This window comes from Arvicanthis niloticus, chromosome 2, assembly GCF_011762505.2.
Source record: "Arvicanthis niloticus isolate mArvNil1 chromosome 2, mArvNil1.pat.X, whole genome shotgun sequence".
NCBI lineage: Eukaryota > Metazoa > Chordata > Mammalia > Rodentia > Muridae > Arvicanthis > Arvicanthis niloticus.
Genome location: NC_047659.1, coordinates 34,878,304 through 34,900,403, shown reverse-complemented (window position 1 = coordinate 34,900,403; position 22,100 = coordinate 34,878,304). Strand labels below are relative to the sequence as shown.

General features: G+C 43.6%; 1 protein-coding gene across 2 annotated transcripts in view; it reads left to right on the top strand.

Annotated features, from left to right (window-relative positions):
• The window catches only part of Acvr1 (activin A receptor type 1), a 119,959-nt gene that overhangs the window by 25,373 nt on the left and 72,486 nt on the right, over positions 1–22,100 (top strand). The window contains exon 2 of one of the 2 annotated variants that reach the window (XM_034495428.2): positions 3,722–3,817. The exons of the other annotated variant lie outside the window; for it this stretch is intronic. The gene's annotated coding sequence lies outside the window, so the exon portion shown is untranslated. The remainder of the gene's footprint in view (positions 1–3,721; positions 3,818–22,100) is intronic. 2 annotated transcript variants of the gene reach the window in all.

The following is a 22,100-nucleotide window of genomic DNA, read 5'->3' as shown; positions in this document are numbered from 1 at the left end:
AGTGAGTAACATCTAAGCTTATAAATAAAAGGAAACAGAAGCTTTGGATAAAAATTCATGTCTTGCAAGGATAAGAATTATTTCATGAAATTTTCAGTTTCAGTTTTATGTATGCATTGCCCGTAATGAGTTGAAATGTAAAATACATCTTTCTATTTTAATTAGAGATAAAAAAAAATTTATCAGAGGCCTTCTGTACAAATGCCTTGTACATTCTAATCTTATGGTTTATTTCTTTTTCTTTAATTCTTTCAAAGTCCTTCCCCAGGAGTTTACTCATTGACCCCTTCTGATGGGCCCCGCATGCATTTTTCTCTCAATGTTTTGTTTTTTTCTTTCTGTGTTAGCCATCCTCCTGCCTTCCTCCCTAATACCCGCTTCTCTATTTCTTGTTCGGTGTGGCAAGCACATGACTCTCTAATTCCAGCATTTGTAGAGATAGTAGGATCGAGAGTTCGAGCCTAGTTTGGATTACAGGAGAGCAACAATGACCTAATTTTTCATTTTGGCATATGCTACTGATTTTTCTTCTCTCTCAGAGACTTTTTAAACAGCCTTCTGCTCTGAATCGAAAAAGAAGTCAGCTTATTCTCTTTTTGTGTTCATTCTTTTGAGTGTGTGTATATGTGTATGTATGCAGGTACCATGTACATGTATATACTTGCTTTTGTGGAGTTCAGCAGACAACCCCAGGGGTAGTTTCTCAGGTTAGGACACCCATCTTTTGAAACAGTTTCTTGCTTGCCTTGCTAGGCTGGTTAGCCAGTGAACCCCGTGAAATTGTCTCTACTTCCTCAGAGGTGGGATTACAGACCCATGGTCTTTTAAACAAACAAACAACAACAACAAACACAAAACAAGCAAGCATTGTGGGCTCTGGGATCTCCCTCAGGTCCTCAGGCTTGCAAGACAAGTACTTCACTGACTAAGGCCTTTCTCTCTCTCCAGCCCCATCTGGTTTCTTACTGAGACATAGTTCTCACAGAGTACAGTGCACAACATCTTGGCCTGAAACTCAGTGAGTTTTCCCACCTGTATTTGTCTGTGTGAACATTGTTGGGGGAAACAGATTATTCTGAAGTCCTTTTCAGAGCAAGATGGGTGTGTGACTGCATAGGTAGATTTTCTGATTGTTTTCTTCGAAATGTCTCCCGGCCCCCACATCTGTAGTTTTTCTTTCTGCAATTTCAGTTATTGTATGTTATCTTAAGGCCCCAAATAATACAATGAAAAGTCTTGGAAATAAACAATTTCCGAGTTTAGCCGATGCGCCACCACCGGTTCGCTAATTTCCAAGTTTAAAATTGCTTGTTGTTCTGAACAGTGTGAGAGCATACGCTATACTGACCCATCCTTTCTGAGACAAGCCTTTCTCCTTTGTGCAGTGTTTCAGTGCTACTTGCCTGTTAGTCATTTAGAAACCATCACAGTTAATCAGATTGGTTTTCTCAGAAACTCTTACTATTTAATAATGTTCCTAGTAAGAGTGATCATGCATACACATTTACTATAATATTATATTATTAGTTATCACTGTTAATCCACTACTGAGTCTAATTTACCAGTTAAGCTTTTCATAAAGGGGGAGGTGAAAAACAGGTATCCGTGGGTATGAGTGCTCTTCATAGTTTCAGGCATTAGCTGAGGATCTGGAATGTGTCTTTCTTGGAGGACAGAGAACCATTGCAATAATGTTTAGGTTTTGTGTGTGTGTGTGTGTGTGTGTGTGTGTGTGTGTGTGTGTGTGTCTGTCATTATGTTTCAGGGAGCTCATAGCAGTCAGAGAACAACATTGGGTGTTGGTTCTTACCTTTCATATTGGTAGAAACAGTGTTTGTAATTGGCTGCTGTGTATGCCAGGCTAGCTGGCTGGAGGACTTCCTTTCTCTGCCTCTCCTCGTGCAGTAGGAGTGCTGGGGTTATGGGCCACAATGTCCGGTTTTCTTGGCTTCTGGGATCCAAACTTAGGTCCTGAAACTTGATTTACACACCTAGCCATTCTCACAAGCTAAGCCTCATACTGCTTAGTTTTAGGAGCTCTCTGACTGAGCTGGGAAGTATTAATCAGGAATGCAAGGTGATGACTATGAACTGGTGAAGAATTAACTGGGACCAGCTTAGCAGAGCTAAGAGGTGGAAGAAAGGGGGTGTCGCCTCAGGAAGGTTTCAGAGAAGAAAGCCTTACTTGAGTCTCAGAAAGAATAGAAACATAAAAATTAATTTGCTATCGCTGCTCTGCCAAGTTATGACATTTTAAATCTCAAAACACCAGGGTTTGTTCCCTTACAGTTTCGTGGATTCTCAGAGAGAATTTGCTTCCTTGGGCTGGTGGCCCCTTCTGTCTGTAAAGGATGATTTTTTTTTTTTCAATCTTTGCTCCTGTGGTCTCTCCACTTTCTCCCTGTTCCCCTCTTAAAGGGAAGCTTGTGGTTATATTTAGGGCCCACCAGGATAATCTAGGATAATCAGTTCACCTCCAAATCCTTATTTAATTGCATTTGCTGAGTCCCTTGTCAAGTAAGCAGCACTCACAGGTTCTGGAGTTAAGGCTGTGGACCCCCAGGTTTTGTTTTTCAAGGATTTTTCTTGACAAAGGGAAGGACTATCAGATATTCAGAGCTAGCTCAACTCTCCTTTTTTTTTTTTTCTATTATATTGATATTTCTACCACAGCACATTGTGGATTTATTTTCTTGAAGGAGCATGTCTAGTGAGTCCCCATTAGCTAATAAAACTGACCGAGTCAAGATTGACGTTCAGGTTGCTCTTTAGTGTAGGAGCACTTTGAGCTTCTGGGTCTTCTTTTTACTGCTGGTGCAGCCAGCCTCTCTCCCTGGCTTTTTCCCTGGCCAGCTTGGCTCTTCCTTCGCCATTTCTTCCCCTAGCTTATAAGCTAGAGGTCCCATCTCTTTCTTATTCCAAAGGCCATCTTCCTTGCTATCTCTTGCAAACTTGATGACTTCTGGTGATAGGAATCAACTCTATTGTGGTTATAGGAGTCTGAAGTGTGAGGTGATGCTGCTACCATCAGGGCTGTTCTCCTGGTGCCCAATGGGAGATTCCTTTTTTTTGTTCTTTCCAGCTCCATCCAGTTTTGCATGGCTTGCGACTGGATAACTCCAGTCCGTGCCTCCCTCTTTACAGGATCTTTCCTTCTCTCTCTGCATCTTCTGTAAGGACTTAAGGCCCACACAAATAATCCTAGATCATCTCAGCCCCAGGTCCTTAACCTAATTAGCGTAATTAATTTGTAAAGTCCCTATTCCAAATAAGCTCTGTGTATGTCAGGCCTGTTGTGGCTGTGACAAATACCTGAGAGAAACAAGTTAAAGAGGGCAAGGTTGACTCTGGCTCATGTGTCCAGAAGCCAACAGCTGGTTACTTCTAAACTCAGTTTCTACACTGCAGTCTAATGGCATCAAATTGTGAGTCCATCAATGGATTAATCCATTGAAGAAATCAGCACTTGTGGTCATATCTCAAAACTTTGAACCCTATTTGGGGTCCAAGCCTTGAACACCCAAACCTTTAGGGGGCTTCGTCCACAAATAAGGATGCGCCACATGCTCTAGGAATAGGACATGGACACAACTTTAAGGTGACACTAATAACCCCACCCACACCACCTTAGCCTGAGGTCATGGATTGTTTCTTTGACTGGGGTACCTACATCACCTTTTGTTTGTTTGTTTTGTTAATGTCTTGTCTTCCTTTTTGGTAGGAGCAAGGAGCTGCCCCTTGTGTCTCCCAGCCCTTCAGCGAGAGTCTGGAAAGGGATCAGAGGTGATATTGCAGTGGATGAGCAGAGAAAAGCCTGGTAAGCAGGCTAGGGCCGGAGTTTCGGAGGTCTGCTGGATGAAGTTTGAGGCCTATTGGCAGACTTGTCATGGTTACTTGAGAATTTGTCACATCTACCTCTTGGAAGTCTTTAGTTTCATTAGAACCCTTTCTAGTGAAGTTTGGCATCCTCCTCCTCAGTGTGGGGATTGTGGGAATATACCATCCTGCCCACCATCCCCAGAAGATGCTTGCAGGCACATGAAGGTGATCCACCATTCAGTGGAAGCTGGGGTCAGGGAGGCCAGCCAGGCCTCCATAGGAGACGGTTGCTTCATTTTGCTTCTCTGCATGCAGAGATGCTGTGGATGGTTTTCCTGGGAGCACGGGTCTTTGGCTGTTTTACTAATTATGTTCTGCTTTATTTGGTTTAATTTTAAAGCTATCAGTGTTTTGTTTTTCCTTTGTCCCAGTCTTACTTTGAAGGGGTGTGGGCCATTCTGATCCTCTTAAAGTGACACTGTAACTTTTTTGAACAAAGCCTTTGAAGGTGATTCATTGTAGCTTTTTTTTTTTTTTTTTTTTTTTTTTTTTGCATTTTCAAGTTGATATTTAGTGATCAATTTCACCTTAAGTTTTATTATAATAGACAAATCCAACAAATCCAGTGACTAGTAAAGTCCTTGTAATGTAACCATTACTTAGAGTGACAGTGTTCTATCACAATAGACACGCCCATGAAGTATTAATTTGTGCTGAGGTGTCCCAGTGGAGAGGGAATGCAGAGGCTGCATATAATACAGTGGACCAAATGGCCTGGACTGTTAGGCAATATGGAGCCGGCCTGCTGGTCTACCACACCTTAGCGGTGTGATATTGGAGGGGTACATAACATACAGTGAACCTCAAGTGTTTTTAGCTGTGAAAAGGAGATAACTCATTGTATCATGGTGTGTATTGGGAGGATTAAGGGTAATACTTTGTAGATAAATCGCTAGCATGGCAATGTTTCAAACCTGAGGGCATTCAGAATTTTGTGTCTGCTAGTATTTCTTATACAGGAGAAGCTGAGGCAGAGGCAGAGGCAAATGATTTGGGAATGTTACAAACTGCCTCTAGTAAGACTCTGACTTTGGTGGGCTGTCAGTCATGACAGCAGTGGCTGGGGGTATATATCTTGTTACTTTGCAGAAAGGGGAATGGCATAACCAGTTGCCTCTCTGACCTGACCCACTTGTTACACTGAGCTCTTTTGAGACTCCACTAGCCTTTCCTGCAAGGCTTCTATGTCCAAACTCAATGGAGCTGTCTGGTTTAGAATGGTTTGATCAGCATTAAATTCCTCCCCCTATCCTCCTCCCTCCCTTCCACCTCCTCCCTCCCCCCTCCCTCCCCCTCCCCTCCCCCTTTCCCTCCCTCCCCCTCCCCTCCCCCTTTCCCTCCCTCTCCCTCCCCCTCTCTTTCCCCTCCCCCTCCTTTCCCCCTCCCCCTCCCCCTCCCCCTCCTTCCCCCTCCCCCTCCCCTCCCCCTCCTTCCCCCTCCCCCTCCTTTCCCCCTCCCCCTCCTTTCCCCCTCCCCCTCCCCTCCCCCTCCCCCTCCCTTCCCCCTCCCCTCCCCCTCCTTTCCCCCTCCCCCTCCCCCTCCTTTCCCCCCTCCCCCTTCCCCTCTACTTCCCCCACCTCATTCTGTAGTGCTGAAGCTCACACCCATGCCATTGTGCATACTAGGCAATCCTCAGCCTAAAATTATTTAAGGAATGACTGTTGAAGCCCAAGAGGTTTATTCTGTATTGTGGGGCTTCTATAACTGTGGTGTGACTAAACACATTGTCCTTTGAACTAGGAAACCTGGAGTTCACAGAGAGTCTCTAGTAACAGGTGACTTCACAACAGACCCTTGCCCTGAGTGGACATTTTCACGGAAAGGTTCCTGTGGGTCATATCATTTCTGCTTAGCCCCAGAGTACATTATCGTTTCTGCTTCTGTACTGGAAGTGGGAGGATACTTGAAGCATCTTGGTGGGAAAATGGATGAACGTGTGGGTAGGACAGGGAGAGAACTCAAAGGGCCCAGAATACCCTCTGTACTCCGTGAAGTTTATTGCTAGTATTATCTTTGCTAGGGGCAGGAAGTTGGTTGAGGAAATCTGTCCACACTTTGGAGCACCAGTGTATGCAGCACTTTGGTTGGTCAACACAAGGAGTGTTGCCTTTGGCTCTGGATTGTGGTCGTTCTGTTTTATTTATTTATTTTTAAAAATAATGTTTATAACCAGGGGTATGTCTATAGAACATTTCTTCCTAAAAGCCAAATAAACTCTGGGGCTCTGTGATTATCTTAAAGGAGAAGGGCAAGGTTGGTCTTTTTCCTCTTCTGCCCCTTCCAGTGGCACCGTACATATTTAGATTGTATAGTTTATTCTCAGCTTCAAACTGAGATTTAAGACTTGGTGGATCAGAAGCCAAGAGTGGACAAGATGCGGGGTTAGACACAAGACCTACTATGGTGCTGAGTAGGCTATGTGTACATCTCCTGTTTTTGCCACGCCTGGTTGCTGCGTTGACTTTCTTGGGAGAAAGTCCTGGCTGTATTTCTGTAACCAACAGGGGAGAGAACTATGGCTCTGCCAGGCCTGCAGCCACGAGGATATTTATAGTTTGCTGTGAGTGGCCGGGAGTCCACCCTAGTCTGCATGTGCCTTCTGTCTCAATGTTCTGGATGTTCTTGACCTGGACCCTGCCCTTGTCTGCCAGACAGTAGTTAATGATAAAGTGGACGGCTGCAGGATACAGTGAGTGATGGCCTTGGCAGCTCATGACATTCAGGTGCTTGTGCTGTGATTGACCTAAGTGTCCAGCAAAGTGGAGCTGTCCTCTCTACTGCTCTGCTCATGGCTTCTATGGGTTCCTACACTCCCCATGGCTGGACTTGCTGACAAGGACTGTGTAAACTGAGGGTTTTTGTTTTAGAGAGAGACAGGGTTTAATTTGGTAGGCTGGCTTTAATCTTCTGAAGTCTCTAATGCTTTAGCCATGCAAACGCTGGGATCGAAGACCTAAAGCCTACATGCTAGGTTCCAGGCGGTTTTCTTCATGCCACTTGTTCCATGCTAAGATGTGTAACACCAAAGGAAAATGCAGATCCTGAGTCTCCCTGGCTCATCTCTCCATGAATTCAGGCCAGACACCTAGACTCGCTTTACAGAAAGGCCTGAATTAGACTGTACTTCCATTTCCAGCTTATAGCAGATGGAAGAGCTTCAAAGAGACATTTGATTTTGTCCCGGTTCTCATGTTGAGGTAAAAGGTGTGGGTAAAAGGTGTATTTGGATGCTGTTAGAGAGCGGCCATCCTTAGTGTGCATTTGTAAGGCCTAGAAAGCTCAGGGAAAGTGACCTTGAATGACTGCTTCAGATCTGGGCTGACCAATGCTCAACAAGTAGTATCCCCAGGACCTGTCCCCATCCCCTGTTGCTCTACCCCCACTCCTGTTGCTGAAAATTCTTCCTCTGTCAGACCCACTCTCAGACAAGATTTCCCTTTAAGGTGGCAGGGGTGCTATGGGATAGTCTCCCACATTCAAGCATCCTGAGAAAACCAAACTTTCTTTTCTAATTGTTCCAGTAAAGCAAGTCACTGTGGGTGGGTCAGTCTACGTCACATCCCACCCCAGATCTAATTCATTGTGTATCCTGCTTGTAGTCCCTCAGCACGGACTCTGAAAAGGAGCTCTTGGTATCCCTGGTTAGACTCAGGAGTTGTTATTGGAAAAGTGGGGCTGTGGGTTGGACAGCTGGGGCAGAATGATTCTGTAAAGCACACTTTGAGACCCTTCTTTATCACGAATGAGCACTATTTTTGAGTCCCTTCCATTTTTGTTGCCTTTTAAGAAGTAGTGATGTCTTCTGGGTAAGTCTAGCTTTCCCCAGAAGCAGGGAGCTGGGGGATGTGCTGCTGACTTTTTCAAGGTATCATAGGTGGCTCTATGGCTTGGTGGCTCTATCTGTGCTATGAGATAGCTTGGTGAGCGCTCACATTTTACCAGTATATCATAGATTGGTGTGAGAGGGCTGTTCCCCACAGGTTGTGTTGGTCTCTGAAAACATATGTTCCAATTCTCTGTGGCCATTCAGATTCATTTTTGGTGACTGTCTTGTCAGCTTGGGGCTGGGGATTGTGGAGGACAGGCTGTGTTTTGGCAGCACTTCAAGCCTGGAGCAGCATCCTGCAGCCAGCACCATAAGCTGTATAATTTGTCTACGGAGGCCTATGCATTATAGAGATGAAAATTTCTTCCCTGACAGCATTCATTGCTTAGCATGCAGCAATTTGGCTGTCAGAAACAGCTGGCCCTGCAGGGTGGGACAATAGAAAGTGGAGAGCCGAGAGAGGCCAGCGCTTACTCAAGTCTCCCACTGTGAGAGGATCACGTTACCTTATGGAGACTGTCATTAGGCACAGCTTCCAGAGAGCGCCAGCCTGTAGCTCAAACACTCAGTGACTTTCCTTTCCTCTTTTCTCCTGAATGGAAACAATAAGAAAAAAAAATAAAATAAAAGTGAATGGTTAACTTTTGCTGAGACTCAGATGTTCAGTTTGGGGTAAGGAGCATTTCTGAGAAAGTAAACACTTCTAACCTTACACGGCTGTTTGTAGAGCGTTAGAGAGACTGTAGAGTGGGGGAGGGGCGGGAGGGACGGCTTGGCACCTGTGTGTTGGATGTCTTACATCTTTAGGTTCCTTTTACTTAAGATCAGTGTTGAAGGGACCTATACTTGGGTCCTGGTAAGCCCTGTTTGAGCATGCAGTAGAGAGCAGGGTGTGTATGTTTTCCAGACAGCAATACTGAGGAAAGGGACCAGGGGCTGAGTGACTGACTGGAAGGTCCTCTACCAGTGTGAACTGGAGTGTGGTTGGCTTTGTGGGCTCTCCCGTAGGGACTTGATGTCTCAGAGCAAGATCTAACGAAAAGGGCACTTCAGCTGCAAAGGAGACAGTGGTCCATGGCAAGAGGATGTATTATCTGGGTTTACTGAGGCCTTTTAGTTCCTATGTTAGTGATGGATTCACTCTGATGTCTCATAGACAGTCCTTGTATTTACCCTTTCTGAGGAAAAAAAAACTTTAAAAAAGAATCTTCTAAATATTATTTTCATTTAAAATTGTTTTTCTTAGGAAATACATCATTCCCCTCTCCATTCCTTTCCTTTCCTTTTCTTTTCTTTTCCTTTCTTTTCTTTCTTTTTAAATAGAAACACTACATGTCCAAATGGCGATAGTCTTGCTACAGTTCAGAGTGACACTGGCTGGTCCCTTCTCTTTTTGAGACCAGCTGCATTTCAGAAGTTCAGGGTGGCTCAAGAGAAGTTTGCCTGTTGGGAATTTATTGGTTGTTCAGCGGTGTCTGGAGCTGTACTTTTTCACCTTTCCCTCTGTGTCTGTTTCCTTTCCACATGATAGAGCAGGAGTTTCCCAGATGTTGTTTGGATTAAAGAGCGTGTGTCTGGGGGAGGGAGAAAAAGCTTTCTTAATGATAATAACAGAGTCAGACTGGCTGGTTCTGTACTGACAGGAAAAAGGGGAGATAAAAACTCCATTAATGGTGTGTGCACTGCCTAAGTAGCCAATAAAACAATGCTGTCCTCACTGGAAGCCAGTCCCAGATTGGCAGTGCTTCTTGCCAACTGCGGGAGACGACAGCTGCAAAGAGGGAGGAAGTATTCCCAGCCAGCAGCCGCTATCACTGATTGGCTGGGGGGCGGTTCTTTTGTTCCTTTCCCCTCCCCCTCCTCCTCCCCTTCCTCCTCCTCCTCTTCCTCCTCCTCCCTTTTCTCTTTATCATCCCCAGTCCTTTCCCCTCCATTCTCCCCCTCCTTCTTTTGCACAATTTCCATGATGAGCCCCTCTTAATGTTCACTGTTCCAGAAATTGAACCACATCTGATTAAACCTTAATGTTTACACGTAGAATGAAGTTGGTTGGCAGTTTTTAAACTATTTGTCTGGGTTAGTTTAAATTTGTTAACTATAGAAATGGATGTAAATGCTATTAAAAAGTTACACTCTTTAAAGTTTGATAGAAGAGTCACACAACACATTACATTGTGTCCCCTTCCCAGTATTATTGAATCTCCCTGTTTACAGCACATAGTACAGAAAATATCGTCTCCCTGATGAGATGGCTAATAGTTGTAAAGGCACTGACCCCCCCAAGCCTGATTACTCGAGTTGGATTCTGGGCATTCACCAGAGAACTAGCCCACAAAGGTTGTCCTCTGACCTCTCTGTAAGTGTGTTGTGGTATCAAACGGGCCTGTGTACATGTGATGTGTGTGTGAATACACTCACAGATACACACACACACACACACACACACACACACACACACACACGTAATAATTTAAAAAAAAAACTACCATATTGTCTCATTTTAGAAGATAATAGAATGATGTCAAACATTGGTCTCACTGGCACTCATTCTGTGTTCTTTAGCCTTGACTCACAAAACCCTAGGTGCCTTCCACACTGGGCTTTCTGTTCAGAGGAGAACATACTTCCTCAAAAGCCCTTATATTTCCAAAGGAGGAAAAAAAAATGTCCAGTACTGAAGAGATAGGACAGGTACTCCTATCTCTTCAAAAGAGGTGACTGAATACCTGTGGCCTGTAGGTAGTCTGGGTTAATTTGCCCCATTTCTGTTTTGAAGATTCTGGGAAGTTGGCATCCTTAGCTTCATTTTGTTGGTAAAAGAAACATAAAGTCTGAGGAACAAACTTCCAGTCACAGAGAATCCTCTTCATGTTCATGGCAAAATCTGGAAGGAAAATATTGTGACCACAGTTGGATATTTTTGACACACAGTTGTAGTGTACATCAGCGGAAATGGATGTTCCCCTGCATTTGGCCTGAGGATGGGGACCTAGGACCCAAGAGTTTAATTAAGCCTTTCTGTTGTCAGAGGATAGCAGTTGAAGAGAACAGGGTGCACAGCTAAGCACTCTGGGGGAGATGATTCTGTTCTGGTAAATATTTTTATTTGCTGTGTGTATGTGTTGTGTGTGTTTGTGTGTGTGTGTACGTGTACATACACACACATTGCGACACACTTGTGAAGGGCAGAAGACAAGTTGTAAGAGTTGGTTCTCTCCTTCCACCATGTGGGTTTCAGGGACTGAACTCTGATCCTCAGGCTTGGTGCTAGGCCCTCTTCACCAGATGAACCCCATGGCTAGCACTAGGGGAGGTAGATCCTGAGGAAAATACCTGGTGATATGTTCACTTAAGTAAGGAGGCTTATTCATTTATGCCCAGGAAATCAGCCAGGAAGAGACTGAGATTAGATACAGAGGGAGAGATAATTAAGGAATCCTTCCTTTCACAGGATCTGTTTTCTGACTATGAGCTATCTCAAGGTTTCTTGCTGTAAACCTCTCCCTCAAAGGCCACTTGCAGGCTACACCAAGAGGCCTAGCATTGCCAAGCGTGGTTTTGTTTATCTTTTGACTACAGATGGCAAAATAAGATCTGTGAACAAACTGCTCTTTTAGACAGGACCTTTATGTTAGGCATCTTTGGAAAAGCTTGGAACTTTTTTCCTCCTGTAGTTTTTATTTAGACGGCAAACCAAAGGGGCTGCTCTGAGGTAATGTGACCCGTGGGTAATTAATATTAGATGGTGAATGCCCTTTGACACGTCACCATAGCTCTTCAGTGCAGATTGTCTAAATGTCAGCATGTCACTGTCAGTTTTGTATGTTTCAAGAGCTTGGGTGAATTCCAGATGTGATTGTCTTCCTTTCTATACTTCATAGACATTTAAATGGGTCCAGATTATTGCTGTGGTAGATGGGTGTGTGTCCATATTGATGAAGAATGGTAGCGTGTGTTGAAGACCTGGCTGGCTGACTGGTGGGGCTCTGGTTTCAGTTCTCTGTCTGCTAGCTGATGCCAGGGGACTTGAATAGGAACCAGGGACGTGAATAGGAACACACACACACAGTGGTTATTCATCTGAAGGGTTGCCTTTATTCTGCTGGTAAACACGCCTGGTTGAGGGATCATTGCTTTCGCCATTGTTTTTAGCCCGGCTGTGGGCAGAGCTGGGTTGCAGTCCATTGTGAGAATTGCCAGGTGATTTATTATTCATAGTGGAAGCGCAGATGAGCCCGTAGGGCTGAGTCAGCACCTGCCTTTCCATGCCTTCTGCCATGGCTCTCAGACTGAGAGAAGTGAGCAGATACAGGTTGGAATAACTGCCAGCTTTTTTTTTTTTTCCTCCAAGTTGGTAAAAATGAAATCTATTAAGGAAAGGAAGGAAATAAGTGTTATAAAGGTCAAGGTTATGGTCACAGGAGTGTCGGTAATGGCGATAGCTCACCTTGAAATGGCGCTTCTTCCTACCAGGCTCTGTTCTGAGGGCTTTATATGTATTAACTCACGTAATTCCTATACTAACTGTGCCAGGCAGGCATGAGGTTTAATCTAATGTTACAGATGAAGGAAATGAAGACCATGTAGTAGTTAGTGCCTATGGCCTTGAAGATAGCAAATGACAAGGCTGGAATTCTAACCCAGGCTGTCTGGCTCACGCTGGGTTTTAACTGGTGTCAGGGAGGAGAAGGAGTTGTGGTGAGGAGTGTGCAGCATGCTGGCCATTTCCTTGGAAAACAAAACAAAACATGAGGCTCTTACTGTGTGCTCACATGGTAGGAATGGAAAGGCAGCTCCAGGGATAAGTTCTATCGGCATTCCTGGCGATAAGTTCTAAGAGATCACTGATCCTGTGAGGCCCCTCACTCTGGATCTAGTCTGCTGCTTCAGGGCCTACTTCCTAATATTACCATGCTGGTGAATAGATTTTAGCATGTAAATTTTCTGGATGCCATAAACATTCAGACCATGCCATTCACTGAAAAAACACTCATAATTCAGTGTGAGTATGTATGTATGTATGTGTATGTATGTATGTGTGTGTATGTATGTGTGTATATGCATGTATGTGCGTGTATGAGTGTATTGTGTGTACGTGCATGTGTGTGTATGTGTGTGTGCGATTGGAAAGTCCATCCAAAATTATATTTAAAATAAAAGAGTTTCCAGACACATCTGTGGCCACACTGTTTATGTGAACAAAGAACATACCAATGGGAGGAAGCTTCATGGTGTGTTAAGCCAGCTTAGGGCTGGCGATAAGTTCTAAGAGACTCAGAACCAGTGGTGTGTCTTGTCTTAAAATAAGCCTGGCTGCAGGTCAGTACAGGCACAAGAAAGGAAAGTGCTTCAGCTCAAACTCCAGGGACTGCCACTGGCCCTTGATGCATTCAAAGTTAAAACTAAGAAGCTAGCCCTTTCCTTTCTGCCAGTGTTAGAAGAAAAGGAGCCATTTTAAAACCACAGAGACAAACACTCCCCCTTGGGACCTAAAAAGTAGAAGGGCAAGAAAGAGAGACAAATGCTCATGCAATGGACTCGGGCTTAGTCATCTGAAACAGACAGCGGGTTATTCTAAGAATTGTTGACAGTAGTGAGACATAAACACAGGGACTACTAAGGTTATTTCCATTCTGTATCCATCGTACTTTCATGTCCTGTCTTTAAAGAGTTAATTATATGTATGTATGTATGTATGTATGTATGTATGTATGTATGACTGGGTATGTGTTTGGGTATATGTTCGTGAGTGAGGTGCCCACAGTATGTATGTATGTATGTATGACTGGGTATGTGTTTGGGTGTATGTTTGTGAGTGAGGTGCCCACAGTATGTATGTATGTATGTATGTATGTATGTATGTATGTATGGCTAGGTATGTGTTTGGGTATATGTTCGTGAGTGAGGTGCCCACAGTGTGTATGCATGTATGTATGTATATATGTATGGCTAGGTTTGTGTTTGGGTGTATGTTTGTGAGTGAGGTGCCCACAGTATGTATGTATGTATGTATGTATGTATGTATGTATGTATATATATGGCTAGGTATGTGTTTGGGTATATGTTCGTGAGTGAGGTGCCCACAAAGGCCACAGATGAGATTAATTACTGGCAGTTGTAAGCTGCACAGCATGGGTGCTGGGAACCAACTCAGGTCCTCTGCCGGAGCTGTACAAGTTCCCAACCATGTCTCCAGCCCTTCACGTCCTATTTCGATGGAAACAGTTCTGAAAGTATGAGCTGTATTTTGCCCTGTCTATCCCAATGAGATTCCACTTTGCGTCACTCACCCTGTTCCCACATAGCCACTGGGAAGGGCCAGCAGGCTCCATGTCCAATGACTCTGCTGTTTTGGATAATCCATGCCTGAGTCCTCTTCCACCTACTAAATTCAGATAGTCTCTGGGCATCTGGAACTGGAGGATGTAGGAAGCCAACTTGTGCAGATGGTGCTGGTTAGTTGTTATATTCTTTCTGTTAGAACTTCATTGAGAGCGTTAGCACCTGGGGAAACATTGGGATAACGGATTATTTCTAGTTTTTCTTGAATTAAAATATTGCATTTTGTCTGGTTTTGTGGATTAAACTTAGGCCCTTGCATGTACTGGGCAAATGCTCTGTCACTGAACTATACCCCACCTCTTGTGTTTCTTCTTAGACTCAGGTATAACATAAAGCTCTCTCTCTCTCTCTCTCTCTCTCTCTCTCTCTCTCTCTCTCTCTCTCTCACACACACACACACACACACACACACACACACACACACACACACACTCTCAAACTGGACAGAAACATAGAGGCACATGCTGACGCAGAGACCATGGGAGAGTGATGTTTACTGGCTGGTTCCCCATGGCTTGCTCAGCCTGATTTCTTATAGAACCCAGCACAACCAGCCCAGGGATGGCCCCACACAGAATGGGCTGGATCCTTCAATATCAATCACTAATTAAGAAAATGCCCTACAGGCTTGCCTTCAGCCAGATCTTATGGAGCCATTTTCTCCATCTAGGTTCTTTGCTCTCAGATGACACTAGCTTATGCCAAGTTGACATTAAAAACTAACCAGTATATACAAATGCATGTAAGTTTTTCTTTTTTTTAAATCATTGGACAAAGAGAAATCATTTTAATTAAGAATGATAGGAAAACCTTTGTGAAGTTAGTTGTGGTGATGCATACCTGTGATGTCAGTATGTGGGAGGCTGTAACAGGAGGATTGCATATTTGAGGCCAGTCATGGTCACACAGTAAGTTCAAGAACAGCCCAAGATACATAATGAAACAGTCTCAAACAATTGAGCAGTCAGTCAAACCAAACCACTCTGTGAATGAGGTTCTGAACTGTGAGTATAGCCCTTGCCTGGCATGCATAAGGCCCTGGGCGAATTTACATTAGTCATTCTGTCGCCTTTGGGAATTGGGTTATTGATGGTAAATATAGATTCTTCCTATCAATTGTCAGGTAAGATGCATCTTCAGAGCTGCAACATTGCAAATGACCAGAACGCCAATGCTTCAGCTTGTGCTGATGTAAATTAAGCACAGGTGTGGAAGCCGGAGGCTTGTGATGAAGAGTGTGAATGTCACCCATAGCAGGCATATTTCATTTTTTTTTTTAAAGATGAATCTATCAAAATGAGGCTGGGTGCAAAACTATCCTAATTAATAATAACCCTCAAATCAAGAGCCTGTCATTCTGTTAGTGGACTGAATGCTTAATGGCATGAAATTAAAGTGTGGAAAAAAACATCTGTGCTTTCTGGTTACTGATATAAAATTGCTTGAGATATGGAAGCTGGGTATTCAAGTAGTAAAGATAATGCAGTCTTTATAATAGCATGTATTCTGGAAATAGGCCTATCTCTAGCCTTTCACCCATATTATCTTCTCTTTGAAGTATCATTGGAACTTAACAACGCGTCCGGAGGGGTTTCTCCCAACTCTGGTAGATAAGCTATAGGTCCCCCATCCCTTCTTTCAGTTGTCTCCCAATGTCTCATGAGTCCTTTCTTAGATGCTGTCCCATGTTAATTATTCCAGCCTATAGCCCTCCTTTGGTGTACAGATACAGGCAGCACAGGGTATACTGTTGGAGAAAACTGTAATGAGCATACCATTGTTATACCATGTGTTAATCTGCATTCCTTTGCTGTGACAAGATACCAGAAGAGATCGGCTCTTAAAGAAGAAAGGTTTATTTTGGCTCACAGCTTTATTCTGTGTTTAGACTTAAGGTAGCATGGTTGGTTTTGATGGGAACACAGTGAATGGAAGAGGTGTGTTCACTGCCGGTGCTGGAATGAGGGGAGGGGATAAATAAAGGTGCCGATGTCCCCTGCAAGGATATGTGCCCCAATAACCTGATTTCCTTCCACTTGGTCCCCCCCCGCTAAAGATTCCATGAACCCCTAATAGGGCCACAGACTGGCAGCCATGTCTTTAATACATGGGGTGTTGTTAGTTACAATCCATAGTATAAAAGAAGGAAGACCACAACTTTTCTCACTGCAGACCCTTTCCTTCCAATTTGATAAGCACATTGGAAGGAGGCCAATGAGAGATGGCCCGGGTGCAGGAATCGTATGGGGCATAGCTCCAAATGACCATCTCAAGGTTAATTTTCTGGGAAAGAAAAAAAAAAAAAAAGAGCAGTTTTCTTGTAAGATGAGGCATCTCCTTTTTTAATTTTACTGACAGCGTCTTAGTTTCCAGTAACATTGCATCGTTTGCATGATGTCTGAGGGTTGCTTCCCAGTCCTGCCCTCTTCTGTGACTTAGAAAGATTAAGCCCGGCTAGAATACACAGTACTTCTTTGTTCTACAGTGTGAGTGGAAGCCATGGGTGACTGTATATGTTTAGTGTTCATACCTACTTGTAGCTCACTTCAGTAAGTTAGCACTGGAAAGTGTGTATGTATTGTATGTATGTATTGCTTTGACTTAAAAGTGAAGACGACATTAAAAGAGGATTCCAGAAGACCTACTCCCTTCTTGCCATTAGCTTAACTCTTTCTCGTCGTTTATATTTTTGGCGGTTTCCTCATGCTTTGATCATGGATCAAATGATCAAATGATACCAGTTGATTCATCGACATCTGTTAAGGAGCCGTCGTCATTTAGAAGACGGTTCCCGAAGTTTCACAGGTGAAAATACCACCTACCATCAGTAGTCCACCAACACTCAAGGGGGATGGAGACGGAGATGGAATTGAGATAGTGAAGACCGTTCTGAGTGCCATGGGAGTGGAGAATCAGAGTGCTGGTGAGAGGGCATGGATCTTAGAGAGCTGTGGACTTGGGGCTGCAGCAGGCGAAGCGGAAGCTGGTCTGAAGCAGTGGACTTTGCCAGATTTCCAGGAAAACGTCATTCCAGGCAGCCAGTGACACAGGTGGTTGAGTTATCAATAATGCCTAGCTTTGGGCTGCTGCGTGTGTTCTTATGCCTGTCCATGGCTGAATCCGGCAGGCATCCAGTTTTTCTACATCTCTTTTGGAGCTTGTTGTTCACTTATCCCTCAATTGGTAAGCAAATTAAATTCCAAGCAAATCTTTGAGTTAAGAACTGCCACGTTACATGAAAAATGTTTTTACATTTTTTTTTTTTTAAACGAGTGGGTTGTTGCCATCCTCGGTACAGGAGAAGATTGGAAAACCGTCTTTAATTAAAGAGTATCCCTTTTTAGTGTAATTCTTAAAGAGTCCTGCTAGCAATAGTAAAAGGAATATCTAAGTAGAGAAGCTTTGAGCTAGTGGGGAGTTTACTGACTCTGGATACTGAGGTTCATAGTAAGAGGCATTAGGTATCAGAGAGGGTGAGTGACTTCCCAGAATCACATGACACAGGCTCAGAGGAACATTAGGTTATCAGTTCAGTGCTTGCTCCATCAGACCTTGCTAAGACGTGTAATCCTATAGAGATGTAAGGCTCCTATGGAGGAGGACTTGGGTACATACCTATGCAATCAGTGGTTGATGCAGGGTTGATTCTTCATTTTTTCCCCCACCCTCCTGGTAGATAGATTTCCCTCACCATAGATTCCCTCACCATAGATTTTTGATTTTTATTTTGTGTAGACTCATGTACGGAGGGCTGATGAGTGCTTGTTGGTTTGTTTTGGAAAGGATATGACCCAGTTATAAAAGCCTAAGATCAGTGAAGTGAGCTAATACAGCTATAATCCTCACATCTGGGAGACTGGAGGAGCCAGGGAGTGGGGCCAGACATATAGTAGGACCCTGTCTCAAAACAACAGCAAACCAAACAAAATGATACAAAGAGCTTATGTTTCTCCTTATTTTATTTATTTATTTTTTGAGAGGGCGCTTTTCATTTTATAGCCCCAAGCTAGCCTAGAACTGGGAGTAAGCTTTCTGCTTTAGCAACCTAAGTTTTGGGATCATGGGTGTATGGCAGCACGCTACTAGCTTTGAGGCTGTGTCTTTCATCAAGAGGCTTGCGGGGTAGTTGTTTCAGATTGTTCTCTACAGGACTGGCAGCTACTTACAAGGTCTACAGCTTGTCTGACACAATTACCAGGAGGTGAACACACACATGCAAAAAGCAAGGTTGCATAAATCGCTGTTCAATATTTTATTTTTAACTTTATTAGACTTCCGTCCTCCCCCTCTTACTCTCGTGTTCTTGGCATAGGGTCAGTTGCCTTAATAGCCATGGGAATGTCTATATGTCTATACGCTTGTGGGCAGATAATGATTCCAGTGAGAACAAATAGGATAGAACGTTGAACTGTTCTCCAGTCATTGTTGTCGAAGCTTAGTTAGGGAAGTGACCTGATGAACATCTGTGTTAGTAACTGACGTACATATGGTAAGGAGGTTTAGGAACTTTTGGTTTTTTATGTCCCTGCTTTGGGTCTGTAACTTAGGTAGGACAAGTATGAGTTTGCCATTGTGAGTGCATTTGTTTTTTCTGTAATTTAGACTCTGCCTAAACCCTATAGATTTCAATCTACTGTGATGTTAGACCAGGTGTTTTTTGCGATAGGCGCAAGATGTTGGAGGCAGAACGTCCCTGCTTTCTGGAGTGGTTTTCTTTAGCACCCCAGAATAAAGCTGAGCAGATCCAAAATGCCAGACACCCCATTAGAAAACCAGAAAATCTGGTCCTGGCCCAGTGGGTGGCATCACTGGGGAACTCTTTGTGAAGGTGCTTTGAGATCCAGGCTGATGAAAGCCTGGATGTTGTTATGTGTGAAGGTAATCATCAAGGATTACTGTGTTCCGGTGGTGAGTCAACAGTTAAAACATGGGCACCTTCTGTTGGGGAGGGTGGAGCTGGGGTGGGATGCAACCCACCATTCTGAAAAGGAATCTGCTTACCAGTCAAAAGTCTGGTTCCATTCAAGGGTAGTGGGTTGGGAGAATGCGCAGGTACATTCAAACACACATATTAAAAAAGTAGCCACCTTTGGGCACAGATAAGAGGAGAGACTAGGAATGGGGAGGAATCGAAGAGTGAGCTGAGGGGACTGCCTGTGAGGGGTGTCTTTCTGTCTTGCCAGACTCTCTTCCTCTCTGAAGTCACACCTCCTCCAATAGTGAGGAGGGAAGTTTGGGGTGGGGATGGGCTTCCATTTTAGTTTATAATCTTTGTTATTATGGTTACTTTACTTAACTTATTCTATTGTATTTGTGTGAGTGTTTTGCCTGCATGCATGTCTGTGTACCATGCGTATGCCTGGTGCCTATGGAGGCCAGAAGTGGATGTTGGATTCCCTGGAACTGGAGTTATAGATGGTTGTGAGCTGCCCTGTAGGTGCTGGGGCTGAACCAGGGTCCTTTGGAAGAGCAGAAAGTGCTCTTAACCACTGAGTCATCCCTCCAGCTCTGGTCTTATTTAGGGTCTTAAGAAATCTTTTGTGCTTCTTCTGGTGCTTACTGGATTCTCAGCCTTTCCTGTGCCCCTTCTCAGGTTTTTGTGTGGAACCATTTACAATACCTACTTAAATACAGCAACCACAGATCAAAGCAGTCAGGTCTCAGCCTTTTCACAACCCAACTGCAGCGGCTCTCATTGTTACCTGTTTTCCCTCCCTAAGTATTGAGTTTATAATAAGCTGGTAGTAATGAGCCACTGAGTGCCATAGCCTTCAAATGTGGCCACTCTGCAGGGAAGCCACCATGCTGGGATGCTGGCTTTGCCTGTAGGAGACTGCTGCATGAATTGTTGGGTCAGACCATGTGACAGAGGGTTGGCAGGGCTGGGCTTCAGTGCAGGCCTCTGGTGGAAGCCTGGAACTCTACTATGGCCTGTTGCCTTTGTTCCCTCAAGTTTCATCCTTGAACCTCTTTATGTTTCTGGCACAAGTAAATGGGTCTTTGGTTGGACAAATGAAAAGGATTTTGATGGACCGCCAAACCACTTCAGTGGAGAGTTTGGAGGTTACAAAATATAAGCAGGTTATCTTCAGAAGTGTAGTCTGGTACTTAATTACACCAAGTAATTAAGTAATCCACCATGAGTCCCCCTCCTCAGCCAAATTATATGTTAAATTCTAGAGGAGAGTCTCTCTGATAGTTGGGCCTTAATTCAAGTCCCTGGGAGTATACAGCCATCATTGTATCTTTGGCTGGTCTATAGGCTGGGGGCAGACTTATGGTTTACCTTAAAATGCCCTGGAGATTTTACTTTATTTTTTACATTGTGCCATCTTTCCCTAACCCTTTCTTCTTCTCCTCTTAGAAATCTAATATTCGTTTTCTACTCGTGCATAGATATATACCTGGAGGGACGGTGGCACTTCTGTGATTGAATTCTTCCCAAAGACTTCTTGGATAGTAGTGTACTATATCTGTTTTTCCAGAACCTAAGAAAAATCAGTTATCAAAGGAATAGAAAAATGCATTATAATTTTTCTATGGGAGTTTAAAAGAGTCAACACAGAGGCGTTAGTAGATAAGAGGTATCTGCTGATGTCAATGTGAAGCAAGACTGAAAGAGTCCCGTGGGTTGAAGGATTGGCTAGATTGACATTTTTTGGAGTCAGAGCAGGAGAGGTACGTAGGAGAGACTTGGTCACGATTGCTTGTAGCTGTTGCTATGTTATAAGTGTGTGTTTGTGGCCCGGTCTGCTAGTCTTGGTGAGTCATCCTTGCAAATAAAATCAGTTTATATGCATAGCATACTGTATACAAATACTAAATGTGGCATTCCAAGAAATAAGTTTCAGAAGCAAAATACATCTTTAACTTGGCAGCTTCAACATTCAGCTATGCGTACTACTGTTAACGTAGCTCGTGGATTTGAATGTAGGTTATTGTATAGGTCAACAAACTTTACCTCCGAAGGGCTAGATAGTAAATATTTTATGCCTTGCAAGCCATAAGGACTCTGTCACAACTATCAGGTCTGCCATTTCAGTGTGAAAACAGCCAACACACTATATGTAAAATGAACACATGTGTCTGTTCCAGTAAAACTCTTATTTATAAAAGCAGATTGTAGGCTCCACTTTGCTTGGTATTAGAATACTATTCAGTAATGTTTGCAAGCGTCTATCAGACTTTAATATTTCTTATAGGCCATAATCCTTTGTAAATATCACCAAGTACATTGTCTTATTTAACAGTGTCTTCACATGTCCACGAGAAAGAAAAGTTTGGATTTCATCATCATTGTCATCCTTGTCATCATTATCATTATTATTAGATCGGTCTATATTGTGGTTCTCAAGCTGGTCTTCAATCCCTGGCTCAACCTCCCCCCCACCCCCCCACTCCCTTATTTCTCAGCCTCTGGAGTAGCTGAGGTGACACAGGTGTATGCAACCATATCTGGTTTGTTTGGAAACAATTTAAGAATGATTTTTTTTTTTTTTTTTAAATTTAAGAAATACCCATATTTCCTCCCCAAATCCAGAGATTAAAATTTGTTAAGATTTTGAAAGTAAGGAAGCATCCGCCCTGTCCTGTACCCTTTCATTGGTCTAGCAGTGATGGACCACTTTTGGCCACTCTCCATCTCCTTCTCAGTCCTTTAGGGCTGCTGATGCTCAGAGCATGTGACAGACATTTTCTTTTTTCATTGAGCTGTTGGGGATTTTAGGAACTGGTTAATGTCCTTCTGCCTTCTTTACCTATCCAGAATTAATTCTACTAGTAATGGTAGGATAGACCTGTCTCTCTCACTTACCGGCCAGAGTAGATTATTTTTGAAGGAGTCTTGAAGGTTGCACCTCTAAGCCCCACAGTACGTTTGCGTTGGAGTTTGTTATGCAAATGACTAGTGCTATTATCTGGAGTTGGGAGGCCTTATAGTTTCCTAACCCGTGATACTTTACCCAGTTAGAAAAAGGAACCTAAGAAAATCATCTCTGGACATTCAGTTGTACATTTCTATACAAAAACAATCAAGAGACAGTTTAAGTTGATG